General features: G+C 36.4%; 1 protein-coding gene and 1 pseudogene across 6 annotated transcripts in view; both read left to right on the forward strand.

Moving 5' to 3' along the window:
* Nucleotides 1–15,946, forward strand: part of Ralyl (RALY RNA binding protein like) — an 806,300-nt gene that overhangs the window by 227,445 nt on the left and 562,909 nt on the right. The gene's annotated exons all lie outside the window — the stretch shown is intronic.
* On the forward strand, nt 8,439–9,286 carry LOC130887820 (uncharacterized protein NKAPD1-like; annotated as a pseudogene).

Genomic DNA, 15,946 nt, shown 5'->3' on the forward strand with positions numbered 1-15,946 from the left:
TATCTGAATTTTGAGTGTCTAAACTTGATGGAGGAAGGTCATTGGTTAAATAATAAAGAAACTGCCTTTGTTTCCTTCATAGTAACAGCTCAAATGCTCAGCGAGGGCAGCAACACTGGGGCCTTCCTGACAGTGCATGCTCAGCATTTCACATGTTACTGGCTTCCTATCGACACATGCAATTATTTTATTTTTGATTTTACATGTTTACTAAATAAAGACAATCTTGGCATGGCTTCATGCTCAGGAGTGTCCGTAACTGCCAGAAGAGGAGGTTTCTCTCAAAGACTTTCCATATAACTGAAGATGCTGATTCACCCATGGATCCCTGTGAAATGTACATAATTTACATACTTCTTGCACATCACAGAGGATAATGAAGCAGACAAATCTTTGAAGAGTCAGAATAATAAAAATGGCACTTAACAGAAGACTCAAAATGTTTTCAAAAACAGAGGAAACTTTTTTCACATTAGCTGAACCTGAACATTAAGGGCTGAGGCAGGAAAGAGCATAAGATGTCTAGGAAATTAGATAGAGTTACAGCTGAGCAAGTTTTGAAAATGAGAGGCACATTTTACATCCGTTAGATGAAAGCCAAATTTCTTAGAAACTTAATATAACAAATATAAACAACAAAAAAAATCAATTGAGTGCTGGGGTAACTCAACAGTGTGCAAACAAAGCACTTCATGGAATCCATAAAGGGAACCAGTGACCATCTGAAGGGACAGTAGGGAATAGCTGAGAGACTGATCTCATATAACAAGTGGGCCACCTGAAGCTAAGTTTGTCTAATCTGTTTAGTGAGCTAGAGATAGAGAAGAAAATTGAGATGATAAATATATAAAATGCCTGAAACCCAAGGAAGAACTTACATTCTATTATGCAAAATCTTTCCCTAAGTCTTCTACCACATAAAATGCTCTCAATGGTTGACTCTTTATACTGCTTTCTTTGGGCAAATTTTCATTTGGGAAATTTCATTTCATCTCTACTAACTCTTATTTTTCTAAAATGTTTTAATTCTTTTTATTCCAAGAACACCAAAATGCTACAAAATCACTTTAGATATAAAATTGGCCGTTTAAGCAAGAGAAAGTTTCAATGTCTTTAAAATGGGGGTGTGAATTCTTGCCTACCTAGTTCCCCTTATATTGTTTTAAGGTTCAGAAGAGATGATGGATAGCAAAGTACTTTACAACCGAAAAATCCTTTACAAATGTGAGCTGTCATCATTACCATTCTGCCATGCCCTGTGTATGAACCCAAAACAGTTCTCGGCTTTCATTTGTCATGTCATTCTTCTGATTCTTGTAGAGCATGTCCCACAAGATTTTTATCATCAGACTATTTTAATCAACGACAAATGCATTTTCTTGAAAGCTTAATATTGTTTCTATTGCAAATATTCTTTGAACTCTTGAGGAAGCCTAATATGCATTTCAAGGACCATTATATTTTCGAGGGTTTTCTCCCTATCTCTTGCATTTCATAGCTACATTTTCTACATATTATGTGGGTTCAGTGAAAGTATTTCATCAGGCAATGTGCTGTATAAAAACTTAACTATTAAATCCCATTCTTTCTCCCCACTTCATCTTTTCTCATTTCTGAATTTAAATTTTCACATCACTTATGGGCTCCATTTGGTGCCACCTGTTGGTCATCAGAATGAAACTAGACATTGAAGTTTCTGTAAGGCAGAAGATACGGTGTTGACCTCCTTATTTACTGGAGGCTGAAATTAGACATTGGTAAGAACCCTGTTGTATGAAGCTGCGGTGGGCTGCCTTCCGGCCGCCCGGGCTCCCGCATGGCTAGCTTATGCCCTGAAATAATTACACAGAAACTGTATTCTTTTAAACACTGCTTGGCCCATTAGTTTTAACCGCTTATTGGCTAGCTCTTACATATTGATCTAACCCATTTCTAATATTCTGTGTAGCACCACAAGCTGGCTTACTGGTAAAGATCTTAACCTGTGTATGTCTGGAATGGGAGAATCATGGCGACTGCCTGACTTGGCTTCTTTCTCCTTGCATTCTGTTGTTTACTCCGCCTACCTAATTTTCTGTCCTATCAAAGGGCCAAGGCAACCTCTTTATTTAACCAATGAAATTAACACAAAACAGAAGACTCTCCTCCATCAGAACCCAGCTCAAAAGTTGTTGAATCACTCAGTTGTCACTGGTTTTAATGCTTTTTATATCTCTCTTGCATCCCTTTTCCAAATTAGTATTACTCCAATGCTTACAGTGTTTGTTTTGACCTTTGACACAATACCAACAAAATGGTAATGCAATCCCATTGGTGTAGATACATTTCATGACTACCTGTTCTTCCCCAGTATATATAAGAACACTTGTATATAATCATACACTCCATTAAGACATTCTGATTTTAGTGTAGGGAATAGGAATTCTATATATTATAGGAGACTAATAATACTTTGGAAAATTTTTTTTTTACTTTAGAAAATTTTTAAAAAAACAAAATTAATGTTGACTAGATTTGAATGGTAAGCAGTTAAATTCTGTCACATCCAAGAAAGACCTCTTTAACCAAGCCTTTAACAATAGTTAAAGTGGTTTCATGGGCACAGTAAATTTCAGTTAGTTGATACTATGTTTTCATGATATCTTAAAAAGAAAGAGCAGAAGTTGAAATAGAAATGAACCGTCAATTACATTCTTACTTCTCATTCCTTGTGAGGTACAACTTTAGAGCAAAAAAACCAGGAACATCAATGTTTATTTATCTTCAGCCTTCAGATCTGCTTAGCTGCTTTCTAGCATAATGAGTTCTGTAAAGAACTGTGGAAAGTATGGTAGGGTTTGGAAACAGCTTTCCATAAAACACACTTCACTGTTCTCCTCTCATAGACTTTCTACATGCCTTCCCCTAATTATTCGCTCTTTCTATCTCACAATTTGATCTAAGAGTTGACAAGCTTCTGAAGCATTTGCACTATCAACTATCACTTTGAAATGATACATGGCCAGGCTGCACTTGGTGGTGTTACATAAACCTCACCTCAAGGACTCTATCAGCTCTCCCTGTAAACTGGTTTGTACATGGTCCCGAATTTGACTACTCATTTTCCTGTTTGGAGTCTGTTAGATTCATGACTAGAGGATATATTGAGGACTAAGAGTCCCAGCTCTTCTTTATTGATACTGCACTGCCTCCCCAGTTGTCCTCATTAAATATTACATTAATAATTCACTTATTTTTCCCTTTTTTTTCCTTGGCAATTACCCAAATTGTTTCAAGTATCTGCTTAGATATGAGAGCATCTTATCAAAGCTGGGTCCTGTGTTTTATGTGGATGATGTCACCAAACCACTGCAGATTCATAGATGGAAGAGAGACACTACACTTTGAGAATATGTAGTAATTGCCGGAAGCTCAAACCTGTAATTATTGTTGCCACTCTGAGAACTCTAGTGAAGTCTCTATATTTAGCCTTTGCCCTTATCCATCCAGACTTTCTTGCCATGCTTTTCTCTTGCTCTTTTGTTGGAATTTATATTAGAAACAGAAATTGTGACAATTGCATTAAGAAATTGTATACTATTGCAATTTTAAATGTGCATTGACTTGGTTGCATAATATAAATTAAAAAGTAATTGAAATTTAACACTAGTAACATAACTTTCAATTTTATCTAAAATTACAGACTTTTAACTTCAGTTTTTTGGCTTTGAGCTTAAGGCAAAAGACCTCTGTAGCAACTTGTTCTACATTTCAGTAGAGGTATACTGAAGGAAATTCCTGAGGAGGATTCCTGGGTCAGAGTTCACAGCCCTATCTGATGCTCTCTATCTGGGAACTGTCAAATTTCTGTATTATACTCTCTCTCTCTCTCTCTCTCTCTCTCTCTCTCTCTCTCTCTCTCTCTCTCTGTGTGTGTGTGTGTGTGTGTGTGTGTGTGTGAGAGAGAGAGAGAGAGAGAGAGAGAGAGAGAGAGAGAGAGAGAGAGAGAGAATTTATTTGTGGTTGGGTGTTTATGCATGTAGAGGCCAAAGGTCTGTCAACTGTTACCTTTGGTTGTCATTTGTTACTTGTTGCCTATGGTGGATTTTCAACAGCTTTTTTTTTTCCTCACTTGCCTGAAACTTATGGATTAGGTTACACTGTCTAACAAATGAGCCCCGGGAATGGGCTGACTCCACCTCTGAAACACTAAGATAACAGTTAGGCTATATGGGCCCATCATGCCTTACTTTTTATGTAAGTTCTGGCAGTCTATTATCTCAAGTTCTCATGCTTTTGTGGTAAGAATTTTACCAATCAGCCACACACCCAAACCAGTATTATACTTTTGGTCTCATATGATGTTAACTTCTCCTCATCCTGTTCTTCACCCTCTTTTTCTTCCTCCTTTTCCTCCTTCTTCCTTTCAATGCTTCATTCTTGTTGAATTCCCTTGGCTCGAAATTGTTTTCAGGGGACATTCTCAAGAAAGACTACAAGGAATCATTAGATCATTCTATCATTCCATACATTTTAAAATCCCTTTGAAGTTTTTCGTTTGGAAGAGCTGCCTTATCTTTCATTCTGAGTGGATTACCCTTCTTTTGTTGAGCAGATATCTGGAAGCTAAGTATTTCTGAGCTGGTCAAAGCCAGTTATCTGGTAATCTCTGCATTGGCTGTTAATAGAGCCCATGCTGCCTTGCTGGAATTAAGCTGGCTGCTGCTGCTTTCCCTTTCTCTTTCCTATTTTTTTCATCTATAAAACACATAGATGGCTACCTTATCAATTGATTGGAAAGAGTGCGGATAATATGTGTAAGTAGAGTATCTGAAAGTGACATGGGAATAATCCTAAGAGTAACTCATATTTATTAAAATCATTGCTCATGTCAGGCACTGTGGTAATAGCTTAATGGGCATTATCTGTAATCTTTTTATAATGATTTCATTGAAAGACCTGTTCTCAAAGCCAGAAAATACTTTCTCTTTCTTCTTTAGCCACATTATCAGATCCAGCATTTGATGTATATTAAGCAGAAATCATAATTTTTACATCTTCTGTTACAAACAAAACTTAATTGCAATAGTTAAGACTAATTTTTGATTATTAAAATTTCCAGAATGTTCTTAATTCAAATGAAACTGAAACTCAGTATTTTTCATTGGTTTGGGTGTGCCAACTCTGGTTTTCACTTCACAATAATTTTTTGGTTTATTGTATTTTTCTAGTTTTTCTTAGGAATCTATACTTCTGTTCTTGGCAGAAGGGGTCTGCCTTATGTGATGTTTGGGTAGGAACAGTACCCTTCGTTCACACTGTCCCTAATTCCTGACACAACAGGCATGTGTTTGGTGGGACACAAGTTCAGGCTACGATAGTTAGTCCAGGAATTTCACTGTGGAGCTTCCCTTAATTTGACAGGTACTTCTTTGCAGTTGACTCTTTCTTATTCAAGTAGACATCTTTCTGAAGGATGTACGGGACCCAGGGACTGTGCAGAAATTGACATTATGCTAGCAAATATAACGTGGATTTGCCCTGTCTAATATCTTCCTTCAGAGCCCTCTGCTCATACTTTCTACTCCAGCTGCTACCCAGCCTTCTTATTCTCCAGGAGAAGAGTCTTCCAGGGTTCCCCTGTTCCTTCAAATTTAGAACTGGAATTCTGGTTCAGCTTGAACCAGTATTTCTCAACATTGCAGAGACTGTGTCAGGTGTGTTTTTTGAACATCTGAAGCTGTTGGAGCCAATTCCCTTCATGATACTAGTGAAACATGTGGAGAAGAGAGAAAACAAACTTCCTTTTTTTGATTTTGTTAGGTCTTGTGGCTGTGTTTTCTTTCTTTTCAAATATTCTCTGAAATTCTACTTTTATCAGGCCAGATGAGAAGCTAAGTTGTTAGCTAGAGTGACTGTTTGAAAACCTCTTGAAGATAGGCTTGGTAGCTTCATTTTCGTTCTTTATCTTAATGTTATTGTAGGGTGTTAGCTGAAGTAAGAGGAACAGTCTTACTTCACATCTGGTTATTTTTGGCATAGCCATTTATACCCCAAATTGTACTCACAGTGCAAGTTATATTTTCCATGGTTGCAAAGCTTACCTAGGAAAGCCAAAACCTGGCTTACATAGAAAATATTTTGGTCCAAAATTTAATTCTTTACCAATTGCCCTTTTTAGATTTGAGTGTGGTTAATCCTTTGTAGTTGAACTGCAGGATGAGAAATATAGCAGTGGAAATCTTGAGGAATTATTCAAATGTTTACCTCGGGAAAACTGTATGTTGGTATCATAGGTATATTGAATCTTTCCCTGCTTAGTTGACTCCTGTACTTAAGATAGAGCTTATTTATGTCCCCATCCATAAGTGAAAACAACAGTGCCTGGCCCATTGTGTGAACTCATTGCATATTTGTTAAATGAGTAACTTCAGGAATTGAACGTTAGCTAGTGCTTTGTTCTGGGAAGCAGTGGGTACCTGTGAGTTTTGTCTCATGCTTCTATTATGTAGGATTCATTGTTATTTGCCTATCCATCATTGGTATATATGTTTAAGGAAATGTCTCCAACATTTTATTGGATGGCTGCATTTTCCTTATAGGAAACTAAAAAAATTTAAACCTTTGAAAGCAAACCTTTGAAAATTTAATCAACAAGACCCAACTTAAAAGTGCCAAGTTTTAAGAAAATCTAGAGAATTCTAGCTTTATATATAAAATTCTTTTTTGCTCAACAAAAGCCTCAACTTTCTATTGGATTGTAAGTTTAAAATATGCTGATAAATGGCCTTTGAAGAACAATTTAATACAGAGCAGTACCAACTCTTAAATTTCTTTCAATGCTCAGAGGGAAAAAAGTTTGAATAAATCTTTGGAATTGTTAAAATTTTATAGAAAAACAGTCTTGTATGTCAGGTTAAATGACTGAAGATTAATTACTATTTTGAAATAAATATGAATATATATTTATAAGTCTATCTAAGGAAACAATTATATATATATATATACATACATACATATATGTTATAGGAAATGTTTGTTGGCTGAATCCTTCAGTAAGGTTTCCATATAAACTTTTGTGTGATAACCTGATTTGAATTTTAGGCACTGCACACTCCTCAAGTATATTTGCAGCACAAGGAAAACCTATTTTCTGAATATGGAACTCTAGAAGATGTATGGCTCGATTGAGAATAAGCTGAATAGCCTGGAGAAACTGAGGAACAACTTGACTGCAAGGAAGCACTAGGAATCTCAAAGAAGGATGTACTTTCTTTCCCAGCATGGGTTTTAGAGGGCTGTTCAAAATTCCTTGGTGTTAAAATTAATCAGATAACATTAGAATAGACATTATCCCTCAATTAAGCTGGAGTATAGGCTTTGTTATGATATTTAGAATATTTTAATTTTGCTAGGACTGTGATAAACTACTACACAAAAACCTTTTAAAGTCTCAGGTTTCAAATAACATTGAATATCAATAACTATTTTGCACTTATTGTTTACTTTGTTGGTGCTAAAGATATGCATTTTGGGATGGGAAAGTAAGTAGCAGCTTGGCATATGTAAACATAACATAGTCTTTAACTCAAGAATAGAATTAGTTACCTATTATGAATAACAATTACTGTCTGAATTGGTGAATTGAACCAGCACAAATTCATCATTTAGTGGTTCCTGTAATTAAAGAGTCAAGGCTCTGTGTAGCTAATATTTCCATACTGGCATGATTTTCTATTGGCATACAAAAGAGTTTCAAAGTAGCCCATAATTTGTTATCAAAGTTTTATTTATTGGGGGATAAACTTACAGAAATAGTAGCAATCTTCAGTCCTATGTGTGTGCTGGGAACTGGAACTGAATCCAGCAGCCAAGAGGGACACACACACTTTTGTCTGCATTTACAGAGCATGAGACCATGCCCAAAGAGGGCCAGTATCTTGAAAGCTATTTTCAGAAGAAGTTACCACAGTACCTCCCCCTCTGTCTAAATAAGAGTGTTCTAAGCCTAATACAAAACTATATACAACAAGAACAAATATCAAGCATTGCCCCAGGAAAAAAGAAGAGTCTTAAACATATAAAAATTAGAATTACAACCAGCATCAAGCAAGAAACATATGCTCAATGTTTCAATAGTTATCCTATTCTAAGTAGTCTAAGTCTTCAACCCCAATCATGCCTCACAGCAAGAGAATCCTAAATTATTTAGATGTCATAGTCTACAGCTCTTTCAAATGTTTGACTATTTACTATCTATGTGAAATACAATCTCTATGCATCTAGAGAACCTGATTAGTCTAACTATAAGTTTGACAAACATGGATGACTATTGATCTATAGTTCTAAATACCTATATAACTTAAAGTCTAAGAAACTTAAAAAAGTAAATAATCGGGAAGGAGGCTGCCGCCTTTTCTCCCACCCCTCCGCGCGAGGCTGCGGTGCATGATTAAAGCATGTCATGAGTCCCACTGGGAAAAGTCCTCCTGAGGAATGTCATCCGGCATACAGATGCTCACAATAAGATTCAGGAGGAATCTAACATGTGGAAAATCAGAGAACTAGAGAAGCAAATGGAGGATGCTTACCAGGGGACCAGAAGGAACATGGTACCCAGCAGCTCAAGTCGGATAAGAAGTGATGGTTTTGATGAAGGAAGTCAGAGATACTCCTGGAGGCCAAAAAGTGAAATTTCTGGGGACCTGGAAGATGATTTTCTTAAGGCTAAATCCTGGAACAAGAAGTTATATGAGTATGAATCCAACATGCCAGACAGATGGGGTCACAGTGGTTATAAAGAGTTGTATCCTGAAGAGTCTGCAACAGACAAAAAAAAAAACATCTCCCCAGGTAAAAGCATCTACCCACAAATCCCACAAACATAAGAAGACAAAGAAATCCCATAAAAAGAAGCAGAAAAAAACGGTCCCACAAAAAACAGAAGAAAAACAAAAAGGAAGCTATGGACATAGTAGCAGATTCCTCAAGTGAGTTCTCAGAAGAAACTGGAGCTTCTAGTACCAGGAAAAGGAAGCAACCACACAAGAGCAAGAAAACATCCACGAAAAAGTCTCCTAAAAAATCTTTACCTTTAGGGGGAGAAAGGGCTACTTCCCAGTCAGATGATTCAGCGTTAGCAGTTCTGAGGAAACTGAGGAAAGAGACACTAAGAAAACCAAAAGGAAAAAGAAAAAGTGTTCATGTTCCCGTGGTTAGCCCTGAAGTACAGGAGAGGATGAGCAAGTGCAGGAATTGGAAAGTGGCTACGTTTGCAAGGTCTGCTGAAAGCTCAGAAGATGACTAAGAGGGAAAGCAGCCGTCCTGCTTCCCATGGACTCTGGTTGTCTGCAGCTCTTAACAGTGGGGATTGCTAGTGACTCCTTCAGCACAGGAGTCAGAGGTCAGAGTTGTCCTACCACAGATACCTTTTTTTTCTATTTCAGATTGTTAATCTCCATCCCCTTTTGTTGTTAATATGGAATCTGGTATTTTGTTAAGGTTTCTTGAAAAGATTATTTTTTGCAATTCATCACTTAGGGTAGAATATCTATACAACAAATTAAAGAACCCAGAAAGCTGAAATCAGTAATGATCTGGGTACACCAATTGGAATGCTGAATTTGGGGGAATCAAGGGTCTGGGATGAAGAAAGGACTGAAGTAGTGCTAGATAGAATAGTTTGACAAGGAAAACTTGCTATTTGTACAGGAGGTATCCTGATTTCAGCTTTGGTGCTTTGATTCTTCTATAGTTGGGCCCTGCAGGTATCTAATTTACTTAGTGAGGAAATGGGTATAAGGACAAAACTTTTCCCTTCATAGGAGGATCCACAGATGATGGCTAAGTAATGTAGGGTTTTCTGCCTAATTTCCCTGCTGGTCAGGGTCTACAGAGACATTGAGTATAACCCAAACATAACAGTAACTGGATAGTAATTGGTTTTTTAGTTCCACTGCTTTATATTGGCTGAATGGGCTTGTGTTTGAAATTATTTGTTCAGTTGTCCTGTCTATCAAATGGTAAGAATTAGGAAGTAGTCACATTGCCAATGATGCTTTCAAAGAGATTCAGGGCAATAGCCATCTAAATGGTTTTTTGTTTGTTTGTTTGTTTGTTTGTTTTTTTTCTTTTTGCCTAGTTGGGGATTGAACTGAAGGCCTTGCATATACTAGGCAAGTGCGCTACCACTGAGCTATACCCCCAGGCCTAATGTTTTCCCTGTTTTTTTGTTGTTGTTGTTGTTGTTTTGTTTTGTTTTGTTTTTCGAGACAGGGTTTCTCTGTAGCTTTGGAGCCTGTCCTGGAACTAGCTCTTATAGACCAAGCTGGCCTCCAACTCAGAGATTAGCCTATCTCTGCCTCCCAAGCGCTGGAATTAAAGGCGTGTGCCACCACTGCCCAGTTTCCTTGTTCATTTCTAATTCTATTAATGAATTTTAATTTCCCTGACACCAGATGAATGAATTCCAAAATGAAACACACTCTCAGGGACAGACCCAGTTCTTCCCAGTCTGACTTTGTGTTATGATTATCAAGAACATATTATTTTCCCCTGATATACTGTGATCCTGATAGTAAAAAAAACCAAAATACCACTGAAAAGTGGCTGGTAGTTGACTTTTCATTAAGAGGAAAGTTAAGTGGTATTGTTAGGGTTTTTGTTTTTGAGGTTGTCACTTTTGGAACTGAGTAGAAAGCACACAAGCTCAGACCTAAGACTGGGTCATGGTTCTGCCACTGATTGATGAATTCTAGAGCAGATTAAGTTAACCTCCAGGGGAGCTGGAGAGATGGCTCAGTGGTTAAGAGCATTGCCTGCTCTTCCAAATGTCCTGAGTTCAATTCCCATCAACCACATGGTGGCTCACAACCATCTGTAATGAGGTCTGGTGCCCTCTTCTGGCCTGCAGACATACACACAGACAGAATATCATATATCTAATAAATAAATAAATAAATAAATATTTTTTTTTTTTAAAAAAAGTTAACCTCCAGGCCTTACTTTTGCATGTGTAATACACAAATACTTCACGGTTAGCATGAGACACCAACAATAGAACATTGCTATGCTGACATCCCATGAAGTAGCATTTTATAGTTTAACTAAATTTGTGCTCTTTATGAAACATACTTCTAATAAATTGCTTGTTTTTAAAATAAAAAAAAATCTTTAAACAAATGTGCAGCAAATGAGTACAATGACCTCAAAATGTAAACAATGCATAAGTGTCTTGATAAGAAGTAGAAATGTATAGTCCAATATGATAAATATATCCTAAAATTGCATCAGTATACAAACTGTCTTAAGCAGAGGTAGAAACATTCATGCACACAATATGGCAAAATGACTTTACATAGGTACACAAATATTGTAAACAGAAATAGGAGCATATTCAATATAATAAGTATCATTTGCATTTATATCAATATACAAGAATCTGTACCAATGTAAATCACCTATAAACAATAGCTCACAGGTATTTTCATTATTACTCACTATATTATTAATGTGAGTAAGCTTGTACTTATTATTGTCCCATCCCATCCATTCCCCATTTTTTTCAAGAGAGATCCTTGAGCCTACTTCTTTTTCACCCTCAAGCCTATACCAGTTATAACCAACCCTAATAATAGCCCTAACCCTGAGGACAAACTTTTTTGGGAGAGGGGACATTGTTTTCTAGCATCATATCCAACTGTCATGGGGGGCAATATTATTTCTATGTGATACTGTTAAAACTAAAATGATAGTTAAGTTTCAGGACTACATCTTGTATAACTGCAGATAGTCTCTGAGTAGTCCGTAGGGTATTATGTCAGTTCTTATTTGAAATTCTGGCCATAGTGTAAAAAGGTGCACCATGTCAGGTAGCCATGTTGGAATCATCTTGATCAGTTTGTAACCAAAACCTATCTTAAAGTGTGTAGACGGCCTTGGCGGGTCAGTTACTCTAGGGATTGTAACCCGCCTGGCTGGTCAGTTATTCCAGGGTCCCGGAGAGGTGCTATCTGAAAGACATGGGCAGGAGACAGGAAGGAGGCCAAGCAGGGTTTGTCAAAGCCTCTGTTTATTAGTATCATGGTTGTGACTTATATAGCCCGTGGATGAGGAATTTGGGTTGGGATGGGGGCAGGGGCATGGCTAGGGCAGGAAGGGATCTTGCAGCGATGGTCATGAGCAGTCACTTGGTCACGAGTCCTTGGTCAGAAGGTCATGAGCTGATACACCTAGTGTTCTCTATGCAGGCGGAATTGTTCCTTTTGTGATTCCAACCACAAACAGTTCTCTAGATACTTGGAATGTAGGGCAGGTTGCGCTAACAGATAACTCTCAAGATAGTTGGGTGTGGGGTGGGCTCTGCCAACAAACAGTTCACAATACAGTTGGGGTGTGGGGCTCTCTGCAAACATCCCCAGGACAATGGTCCCCACTATACTTTACGGGAAAATGGCTCCTGACAACAGTGGTACTATCAGCATCATGACATCATATCAATCAGTTAGAATCCTTTTTGTGGGGCCCCATCTTCCTTCTGGAAACATCACAGAAAAATTTATTGTACACTGTGGAAAACTTAAACATTATTCTTATAAACATATCTTCAATGAAAGGTAATATAGAGACAAAAATACTTAAGGAAAGAAGTAAAGTTTTTAAAGCAGAGTTTTGATAATATTAGCCCCTAAATTTTATCTGTCTTCTCTCACACACCAACTGGCTCCTGATAAGAGATATAAATTCTGAGGTTCTTTTTTTTCTTTTAGCACATGCTTGCATTTAGAAAAGGATAGTCACTGTCCAACTCCAAAGCCAACTTTGATTTTTAAGTGAGTCACAACTAGTATTATACTGAGAAGTAGGAAGATATATATGGCTATGTAGGAAAATTTTATTCTGCAGAGAATATTGGTACTGTAGATTTCTCTTTGCTTGGTTTTCCTTCTGAATCTTTTCTTTAGGCATCTTCTGTCCAGTCTCTTGACTTTCTGAAGATGGGTATTTTTCAGCAAAGACAAGAACAGAGCTATGCCCCAACACTTATGAGGTTTTCTCACAACTACAGTATTGTCAATTCTGTGGATAAGCTGGCATTTTTCTTTATCAAGAGGTTTCTCCTTTTCAAACCAAATCTTGATTAATTTTGATGGTATCCATAGCTTTTCAACTCCCTTGGAAACAAGAGAGAAACCTCTTCCCCTAGGTAGCACTGCCCTGGTTTCCATTCTGAAATCAACACATTCTTGAAATATATCAGGTGATTTAATGCATAAGTTTATTCTATTATCCAATATCTCTCTGCTGCCATTGTTTCTCCTTAACATTAAGAAAATTCAAGATTAATAAGGCTTTATGCAATCTATTTCTGGTGCTATCTTTCATCGTTTTCTGTTTGTGTAACATATCCTTTATGGTTTGATTTGATCTTTCTATAATTCCTGACCTGTAGGATTGTGTGGTATATCTGTAATATGCTTTATATTATAATAAGGAAAAAATCTTTTTTTTCTTAGAGACATTTGCTGGATCATTGTCTGTCTTTATTTGTTCAGGTATATCCATGATGGCCACAAGTTCCAGTAAATGTGTGATTACCAAATCAGCCTTTTCCAAACACAAAGCAGTTTGTCTATTGAAAACTTGAGTAGGGATCAATTGTATGGTGTACATATTTTAAATTTTCAAATTCTACAAAGTGAAAAAATATCCATCAGACAGATTTCATTCATTTCTGCATTGCTATGTGCTAGATTACCTGGCAGACCAGAATGAGGTCAGATTTGTGTTATGTATATTAGATAGAGCTTATTCCTGATTATATCTTGAACCTGAATGAATAATTATGTCAATTCTGCATCATCTGGTATATATTCAGCAGTTTCAATATGCAAAATAACTCAGCATTTTGTGAATCAGTAACTATATTGAGGGATTTTCTAAAATTCCTTAGAACCATGAGAATAGTATATAATTCTGACTTTTAGATATAAGGCTTTTTTCCATTTTTCGTAAATCTTCTGATTTGCAGCCTGTCTTTCCTAACTTATTTGCATTAATAATGAATGTAGGGGCTTCAATTTTTGATGTGTCATGCACAATGCAAAAAAGGATTTAGTTACCTCTCTTTTCAATCTACAGCCCACCTCTGTGATAACACCTGATCACATAATTCTATTGCTTTTAGGATAGATGTTATTAATCTCTCCTTAAAAATTAGTGCAATCTTTTTGCCAGGGTTCATTGTCTTTCCATATTTTTAATTTTATCATTAATAAAAAATAGTATAATTTCTGCTGGGTCTATTACTGCAATATAATGAAGTCTCAATTTTCCTTTTATATTAACTCAAAGACCTATTCCACATAAGATTTCAATTTTTTACTCGGTTTCTGAGGTAAAATGATCCATTCTAAGATAATATCTTCCCTTTGCATTAAAATTCCTGTAAGGGAATATGTAGAGGGTAATATGACTACAATGGTTTTAAGAATCAGATCCATAGGATCCACATGTGCCTCCTGTAATTTCTTTTCAATCAAAAGTCAATTTTTTTCTCGGCTTCAACTGTTAATTCCCTGGGACTACTTAAGTCTTTGTTAGCAACTAAGGTTTTCTTTGAATGAATTATTTGATTAGGTGTTATCACAGAGGTGGGCTGTAGATTGAAAATATCTGCTAGAAATCTTTTGAAGTCATTGAGAGTCTGCAATTGTTCTTTCCTAATTTGCACTTTTTGTGTTCTACATTTCTGTAAACATATTTTGTAACCTAGAGAGTTGATAGACTCTTTTCCTTTTTAGGAGCAATTTTTAATCCCCAACTAGGTAAAACTTTTTTATTTCCTCAACATTCTTTCTAATGTATTTACATTTGAATCAGATAGCAAAATTCCATCCATGTAATGGCAAACTACAGATTCAGAAAATTGCTTACATAAACTCCAATGGTTGACTTCCAAAATATTGGCACAGGGTGAGGATACTTAACATTCCTTCTTGGAGTATAACCTCCATTGATATTTTTTAGTAGGCTGAGAATTGTTATAAGTAGGCACTGTGAATGCAAATTTTTCTCTGTCTTTTTTCTTTTTGTAAAAGGTATAGTGAAGAAACAATTTAAAAAAAAAATCAATACCTTAAGAGGTTGTCCTTTAGCCAATAGGTAAGACAAAGGAATTCCAGATTGTAGAGGGTGCATTGGTTGAATCATATTATTAACAGCTCTTAGATCTGTCATCATTTTCCATTTTCTAGATTTCTTTTTAACAACATATAGAGGAGAATTCCAAGAGCTGGTTGATTCTTTAAAATGGTGAGCATCTAATTGTTCTGTACCAACTGTTCTAAAGTCTGCAACTTCTCTTCTGTTCAACACCATTGTTTAACCCATATAGATTTTTTTAGTTAACCATTTTAAAGGTATGGCAGTTGGTACCTCTGAATGTTTGGTAGTTCTTTTGTGTTTTTATACAGTCTAAATTGTTGGTGATTCATTTTTTTTAGTACCCTATAATATACTTCCCGGAAATATGAATTGCTTTATGTTTTCTTTCAGAGACTGTAGAAATACTAATCTTGGTATTCCATTGCTGCAACAGATCACAACCCCATAGATTCATTGCTATGAATATCTGAGTAAGGCCTCAGATTTCCTCTCTGTCTTTTTGTCTGAACTGATAAACAAGGAAAGGAGGAACAGGCAAAGGATATAGCATTGCCAGTACCTCTCAGAGTCAGAGATGACTAACCAAGAGTTTTAACTACATTTCCTGTTATTACCTCTAAAATGTCATCAAATACTCAATACGCAAATGGATTCACAGAATGTAAATGTAAACCTATATGTATAAAAGATCTAACAGAAATTAAGCAAGCAGTAGTATCTTAAGCCATGCATTCAACATTTGTTAGAGAGATGGTAAAGACATGGGCTTTAAGCAGTAGGATTACTCAATATGATTGGGTTC

The sequence above is a fragment of the Chionomys nivalis genome, chromosome 16 (assembly GCF_950005125.1).
Source record: "Chionomys nivalis chromosome 16, mChiNiv1.1, whole genome shotgun sequence".
Classification (NCBI taxonomy): domain Eukaryota; kingdom Metazoa; phylum Chordata; class Mammalia; order Rodentia; family Cricetidae; genus Chionomys; species Chionomys nivalis.